The following is an 8,812-nucleotide window of genomic DNA, read 5'->3' as shown; positions in this document are numbered from 1 at the left end:
CTGCAGGTGTGCAGGTGCAAGACGGATCTGTTTGGCCCGTTCAGCTCGCTGCTGCTCTGTCGCTCTCTGCCGGTTAGTAAATGATTAACCGCCATACTCTTGGTTTGACTCCAGGGTTGAGGATGACATTCTACACCATAATTACCCCCCACCTCGCCTGCACACACACACGCACACACACTCACATTATACAGTAACCATGCAAACTACCTCCACAGCCTCTATCTGAAATTAAACTTTTGATATATTCTGGATCCTCTCATCAAGACCCTTATTTTAATGTATTATATGACATGTTTTACTTAAATCTGAAATTTGACCTACTTTAGGTCACCTTTAACATCAAGGTAAACCCTGAAGGTCAAGGTCAATCACTTATCCCAGGTAATAGCTTATGGGCAAAGTCAATCACTATCTTCATGACACGTTTGGAGGCAAAATTTAAAAAATTGTGACCAGGAAAGTTGTTTTGGTGATTTTAGTGTTTGACCTTCTTCTGACCTTGACCTTGAGCTTGATCCTTTTGTGTGCTGAAAGGCTATAAAACTTACATTTTAATATTAAAAGCTTCATGACTTTTTTTTTGGTGGAAATAAACTTTTGTAATTGCATTTAATTGGTTGAAGCAGACATCAATCATAATATCCTGAATTTCTACCACAGTGTGCCTGAAGGTGGCGCCATTTTCAAAATGACATGCTCAAGAACTGGAAATATGAAACATTTCCTGTTTTGGATAGAATACTTCCTGGAAAAATGCCTGCACTGAATAGTGTTTAATATTGTGTTGAAAATGTACTAGTTGCAGTACTTGTGGGTACTACATTACACAGTAAACTCCACAGTACAAGTAATAATGAATGATAGTGGAAATAGTTGACCAGAACACACATTATGAGACTCTTGGTGGCTTCCCTCAGCCCACACCAGGATCCACTAAAGCCAGAATCATCCTCAGGTAGGACAAGACGTTAGAGAAGAATGTGAGGGGGTGCAGGATGTGTATGAGGACAGAGTGACAAACCCAACATGACAAATGTAATTTTTACTGAAACCGATTGCTGCAACCCAACAACAAAATCAGGTTACAAATGTTTTTAAGATGAGCTCTCAGGCGTCACTCACTCAGACTCCACGAAATTCCCAAACTGTCAGAATTCTTTATTCCTTGTCTATGGTCTTTATCCATATCTTTGTGTGTGTGTGTATATTAATTTGTGTCTGTTATGGGGGCATGTCCCCAGTTCCACATGTGGACCACAGTTCTTTTAAACAAAACAAACTTGCTTTTCTTCAGCTGCACTTTTCCTCTTATATTTGTGAAGTCGACAAACTCTAATTATCTCACTGTGTTTGTTGTTTTTGTTTATCAGCACCTGGATGGTATAAAGCACATAACCCCCTGAAGTAAGTCACACATTTTTGGGCAGAATCTCACTGATCCACATTATAGAACATCGACTGAAGCAGTTTGTTGTCACCTAAACCCTGTGTCAAAACACTTGAAATGCTCAATGATGCAGCTGCATCAGAAAATGGTTCACTGTGTTGAAATGATTTAAACAGTGAATCAATTGTTTCATGAAATGATTCAGTTTGGAAACACTGAAACACTTAAAGCAAACTGTTTCAGATTTTTTGAAACAATAAATGTGCAACTACTTCAGAAAATGGGCCACTGTGCTTGAAGCATGAAGTGAAGATATTCCTTAATGAGGATCACTGTGTTGAAATAATTGAAACATGAAGTTTCTTGAAATGAGTCAGTTTGAAAACACTCAAAGCAACATCAGTGTTTCATCCTTTATGACTCACTGAATGAGGAATTGCTTTAGAAAATGACTGAAACATGAAGCAAAGCAATTGCTTAATGAGAATCACTGTGTTAAAATGATTGAAACATGAAGCCAAACAACTAGTTTGTGAAATGTTTCACTGTTTCAAAACACAAACAAACTCAGTGTTGCTAACTTTTGAAACAGTAATTAAGCAACTGCTTCAGAAAATGGTTCACTGTTGTGAGAATGTACTACCCACAAGTACTGCAACTAGTACATTTTCAACACAATATTAAACACTATTCAGTCCAGGTATTTGTTTTCCAGGAAGTACTGTTTCTAAAACAGGAAATGACGTTTCACATTTCCAGTTCCCGAGCATGTCATTTTGAAAACGGCGCCACCTTCAGGCAGACTGTGGTAGTGCAAATGACAATTTTCCTTCATTTTTCAAAATGTTTTTGTGCCGCCCGAGACCTTAAACCCGCCCAAAGCACTTTCAACCAATGAAATGCAGGATATTATGATTGATATCTGTTTGAACCAACTAAATGCAATTACAAAAGTTTATGTATTTCCGCCAATTTAAAAAAAAATGTCGTGAAGCTTTTAATAATAAAACATAAGCACACAAAAGGATCAAGGTCACAAGAAGGTCAAACATTAAAATGACGAAAACAACTTTCCTGGTCGCAATTTTTTACAATTTTGCCTCCACATTTAGCATGAATATAATGATTGACTTTGCCCAGAAGCCATTACCTGGGACAAGCAACTGACCTTGACCTTCAGGGTTTACCTTGATGTCAAAGGTGACCTAAAGTAGGTCAAATTCCAGATTTAAGTAAAACATGTCATATAATACACCAAATTAAAGGGCTTGATGAGAGGATCCAGAATATAAAAAAAGTTTAAAGTTATGTCAGTTGTGATGTCATCACAATTGACATCTTGCAAAATTTTGATTTTTTTTTAAGGGTGTGAAAAAGCGTGCAAATCGTCATTGCAGACTCTTGTAACTTCACGTATAACAGTCCTATGGAGATACCGTTCACCACACAAAAGGGTCAAAGGTCAATGTCACATGAAGGTCAAACACTAAAATCAGCATTATAACTTTCCTGTTTGCAATTTGTGCTTTTTTGCCTCCAAATTTGGCATGAACATAGTGATTGACTTTGCCCATAAGACATTACCTGGGATTAGCGATCGATCTTGACTTTCAGGATTTACCTTGAGGACAAAGATCACCTACAATTAGAAATAAGAGCAACATGAATGAATGAATGATTTAACTTAACTGCTTGTTAAGAACATAATGAATCACTGGAATGAGGGAACAGAGTGAAACGCTGTAAATGAGCAGCAGCCATCAGTACAGTGCACGGCCGCGTGCACGCCTGGGTCGGATTACTGCTTGCTGATCATTCTCACTGAGCTGATGAAAGGAGGGATCGAGCGATATATCCACCATGTAACCTTATATACTTGTGCACTGAATTGTGCCCACAATCTGACAACCTTTAAGTGACTGTAGTCGTCAACTGAAGCGTCTCCAGTTACTTTATCTTGTTCGGGACTTGTTGATAATGTGTCCTTTCAAATTCAGAGTTAACAGGTTGCAGCGGCCGTGACATGTTGTGAACGTCCTCGTGAATCAGCCCATTCAGATCATTTCAGAATGTTACAGCAAGTTACACAAAATAAAAATTATTGAATGAGTCAGTGTTTATGTTTGGTGAATATGTTCACACTCATTATGTGACCTTTGACCTTTTGTGGGAGTGCACTGGTGTGGCATAGTGGGTATGCTAGAATAATGGGAATAATAATCATGAAAGAAACACGCAGTACAAGGCCTCAAACTGGCATTCAAAAACCAAAAAATGTAATAAATCATTTAAATCGACAATACCCCGTGTGACCACTAGAGAGCAGCACTGGAGTGAGACGAAAAGGGAATCTATTGAAGGAAAGATTACAAAAATATTAGAATATTTGTTGAAACTTTAGTCTTCTTGAAGCTATAAATAACATTTTGTTAGTAAAGACTAAAGTCACACAGTTTAACTAGATGAATAAAATTACCATGACACAGATGAGACAGATCTAAGTTTAGATATTTTTCTTTTTTATACTGTTTTTTGATAGATATTATCATTGCAAATAAAACACAACAAAACGCTGTTTGTTGCATCACTCCCACTGGCAACATTTAGTAATGAATATACATAAATACACACACACATACACACATATATATATATATATATATATATAGGAAAGTAAATGTAACAACATCCTAGATAACTTTGGAATATCGTTAGTGATATTAACATGGTAAAACAAAACAAACCACCAGAAAAATCAGGAATGTTTCTGGCCTTCATTTGAAATACAGCAGCGGACAAAATTTAAAAAAAAATCTGGTGCTAAATATAGTAAGTAAAATGTGTGATCAATTTTCACCTTTACAATTTGTTTAAGGTGGTCTATCAGGTTGTATTTCATGAAGATTTTACATACAATCTGTTCTTTATTATTGCTAATGAACTTTGTGTTTTCGTGCAGCTGGAAGAAAACCCAGAAAACAGGGTTTTTATTTGAATTATTTCTTTAATGGAATAGAAAAAAATGAGATTTGATTTTTATTCCAAAATGACCATTTGAACATTTCAGATCTGAGTTTTTGTTGATTCTTTAAACAGAAATAAAAGGCAGTGTTTGTGGGAGCAAATCTTACATAGTTGGTTCTCAAGACCAGGCACCTAAGTGGCTCTACTCTACTCTTTTCTACTCTCCTATTTTACTCTTCCTTTTTAGATATTTAGATATACCTTTGTATACTGGCATAGTTCCACCTTAGAATTGGAATATAATATATAAGATATACCTTACTGAATTTTCACGATAAGGATTCATTTTTTAAAGCTGTTTCAAGCAGTGATTTATAACATTATTATCTTTATCGTCGTGTTTTTAATCACCAGGTGTGATCATCTTCTTTTTGCTCAGTTTCTACAGATCTCACATCCATATTTTTGCTCATGTCAGGGTGAGATTCTTCTTTCCAAATTTTGGACTGGGCACTTTCATACTCAGATTTTTTATGTCTTATTGTTATAGTTCTTGTGAACCATGGATTAGTTTTTTTATTTTTATATATATATATATATATATATATATATATACTTCTTAACTTGTTTATGGGAGGTCTTACTTGTTAATTATTTTATTTCTCTGTTATATGTTGTTTTATATGTATATAACTTTCAGGATAAATACATTTCAAAGTTCTTTACAATAGTGAATTTAAATAAAAACATCACAGGTTACAAAATTTACACAATAAAAATTAACACCATAAAATACACAAACATCAGAACTGAAATTAACCATAAGGCAGGTATAAAATATTTTTCAAAAATCAAGTAAAAATAAACACTAATTATAAACCACAGTCAAGACGTGTTTTGTTTTTTTAAGACTGAATTTAAAGGATTCTACAGAACTTGACCTTCTAACCTCCAGCAGATGATTAGTCCACAAGACTGGAGCAGGATGAGTAAAAGGTTCAACATCTTGCCGACTTCTTCTTAACCTCAAAAACACAGAGTAATGAAATGGAACGTAAAACGTAATAAGTTCCACAAGATGATCAAACCACAAATGCCTTAAACAAAGCATGAGCTTGAAAAAAAAAAACACCTTCCTTATAAAATGCAGTGAATCAATGAATAGATGGATAAATGAATGGCTCCTCCCTTCCAATAAACATTATCATCTTGTACCCTTCAAAATTAAAAGGTCATTTGATGAGGAGAAACGGGCTCAAGTTTGGTGAACTTTGATGCACCAAATCAAAAGAAAAAGCAGGTTTTGTTCATTTAAAAGGCCATATACCAGTCTGCCACCTGCTGGACATGTCTGTGCTTGTTGCAGTGAATCACCTCATCATCACATTTGCATGATGGAAATTAGGAGCAGGTGTGGCTGGAGTTTTATGGAGCTTGTGTGTCTTGTTAGTTGGTCTACTGGTCACAGAAGCCCCACTGCTCGTTAAGAAATGATAAATTTAAAAAACAGTGCACGTTATTTCCTGAATGCAGGATGAAGACGAGGCAACGATCTTCACTGAAAAACAAAAGGTGGCATTTCAGCAAAGAGGTTTCATACAGTGGACAAGAAGAGGAGTCTGTTCATGATTTCATCTGATTTCAATTACAGATTTAAAAAAGTGGCTCAATTCTTGTTTGAGGACTGGACCGTGCGGTGATGATGTCATTGTCTGTGCCTGCATTATCGCTTGTCTAATTGGGCTGAGGGGAGGGGGGGGTTGGCTGTCACCCGATGATGAGTTCATCTGCGGCCATCGCCTCCTCGCGGTGTCATCATCTGCCGCCATCACTTCCCGATGTCATCAGTCAGGGAGGCGCAGTATTTTTCTGAGCATGTCATCAGTCGGCGGCAGCGGCGGCAGTGTGGTGCTGCGGTTTGAAAAATCTTGTGTCTCTGGTTGGCGGTAGCTTCCAAACAGACAAACGGCCTGCTGAACCCTGCTGCTGTGCATCTTCCACATAAGGCACGATGAAAGCACGAGTCAGGCCGGACTCGCTCATTTGTTGGCCGCAGAAACGTTTGGAGCATGAGGTCAGATTCCCTCCAGCGGACACGGCGCTCAGTTACCTTTTTAAACAGTTAGAGACGACTCATCTGCCAACAAAAACTACTACAGGGAAGGAAAAAACCCTACTGACACGAGTCGTATGCTTTGATTTAATGGCGTCTTGAACACTTTAATCAAACATACACAAGCACGGCACAGAAATCCCAAACTGTTGAAGCGTCGGCTTATTTTTCCAACAATTCAAATCCAAAAGAGCTGCAACTCGTTTCATCTTCCTCTGGAAATTTGTTGAAACTGTCCGTGTTTGTTTCAGGTTGAGGTTTAGACAAGTAGGAAAGAGAAACTTCTTAATCCCAGTTAAGCTACATCATATACATACATAATTCCTATTCTGAAATGTAAAGAACAAACTATTGTTATCGGTGTGCTTATTTATGTGTCATCTCTGAATCTACCCAGAATGCACTGGTTTGCACAGCACCCCAAGCTCCGCGTCAAGTTTCATACGACGTTTTGAGATAAAATGAGACAAATTTCACTCTCGGCACAAAACCTGCAACACCCAAAGTAGACTTTTGTTTGTTGTATCGGTCTAAATCTGCTCTACAACTTCAGTGATTATAAAATAAAAAGGGGATGTTCGATTGATGTCAAAGGTCAGAACACAAATTCCTGGTCTCCTTCAGGAAGAAAAGGTTAAATGGATCAAAAAGAAACTTGGACTGTCCAAGTAATTTAAGGCTGACATCTGCTCTATAGCGTCAGTGATTACAGACACAAAGTGAGAAGATGTTTGATAGATGTCAAAGGTCAAAACAGGTTGTTCTGATTATTTTCAAGTAAAATCTTTTGTTGGATCAAATATAAAGCTTGGGGTCTCTGAATAATTTGAAGCCAAAATCTGCTCTATGGTGTCAGTGACACAAGGTAAGAGAGGTCATTTCACTGATGTCAAAGGTCAAAGCAGGCATTTCGGGACAGCTTCAGGAAAAACATTATTTGGATGAAATATAAACTTGGGTCTCTGAGTAATTCAATGCCAAAATCTGCTCTATAACTTCAGTGATTACGAAGAGAGTGAGAGGTCATTTCATTGATGTCAAAAGGTCAAAACAGCATTTCGGGACAGCTTCAGGAAAAACACATTATTTGGATGAAATATAAACTTGGGTCTCTCAGTAATTTAATGCCAAAATCTGCACTCTATCCACAGCGGTACGCAATTTAGATTAGTGTAGTTGGTAAATTCTGTTGATTTCGGCTGTTACCATGGCAGTGACCACATTTCTGACAAAATGGCAGATTACAGCCTATAAAAAGTGTTGTTTTTTTTGCAAATAATTTGACAAACCAAAATTGAGACTGTCTGAGCAGTCATTGCTGAGATATGACGTGACATCCAGAGCAGACAGCTGCACCACGCTGACTTTTTTAAAGTACTTTTTATTATTTTCGAATTTTTGCTCTAGTGTCGTTGGGCTGATGAACCCGTTTGGTTTAGTTGCGTCAGTACATGGGATATACTAAACTCCTGGCTGGGCCCCTTTGTGCAGAACAGCCCTCAAATATAATTATTTGTATTTCAGGCCACAGACGCTCTTTTCACCATGTTTTGTGAAAAACCGCTTCATTAGTTTTGGGTAATCCTACGAACATACGACAGACAGACGTGGATGAAAACAACCTCTTTGGTGGAGGTGAAAATGTCTTTTGCAGAGCCTCAGTCCATCACACGCCGCTAATCCCACGCAATCCTAACCCAGCCCCAATCACCAGTTTGTGTCACACGTGGTTTCGAGGTTTTCTACTGTCAACAAAACACTGAGAAAGTAGTGTGTATGGGGGGGGGGGGGGGGGGTGGCATCTGAGCAGAGAGGCTGCAAATAGAACACTATAGCACCACAAAATGCATGCCTACGGTCACTAACGTGCACCGTGTTAATGCCTGCTTGGTTGTGCAACCATTTGTGCGCTGGAATGGCATGCTGCGCTGCTCCCAAATTGAAACGTGAAAGAAACATGTTAGAAGGTGATGACAAGCGTGAAGTGAACCAGTCGTTTCCTGAAGGCCCGGGCCAGATGTGTCACACACACACACACACAAACCTGCAGCACATTTCTGTTTAATAACCAGGATACTGAAGCAGGAACTCGGCGTGCACATTGGTGTGCACGTCTGCCTACCTATGCATGTGCACACGTGCATGTATTGGTGTTTTCAGGGAGATGAATGTGAGTGTTTTGGGGTGTTGGATGGATGCAGAGGGTAGCTTTTTTACTTTAATTGGAGTCGTGTAGGAGAGCTGCAGACAGTGAATGAAAGAGGAGGAGGCAGGGGAGGAGCTTGACAGCCACACCCCCCAAAAACCATTCACATGGGATCTCCTCCGTACTGTACTCAGCTGCT

This window comes from Thalassophryne amazonica, chromosome 21 (assembly GCF_902500255.1).
Source record: "Thalassophryne amazonica chromosome 21, fThaAma1.1, whole genome shotgun sequence".
Taxonomy (NCBI): Eukaryota; Metazoa; Chordata; class Actinopteri; order Batrachoidiformes; family Batrachoididae; genus Thalassophryne; species Thalassophryne amazonica.
The sequence above is the reverse complement of the archived record's forward strand: the minus strand, read 5'-3'. Positions refer to the sequence as shown.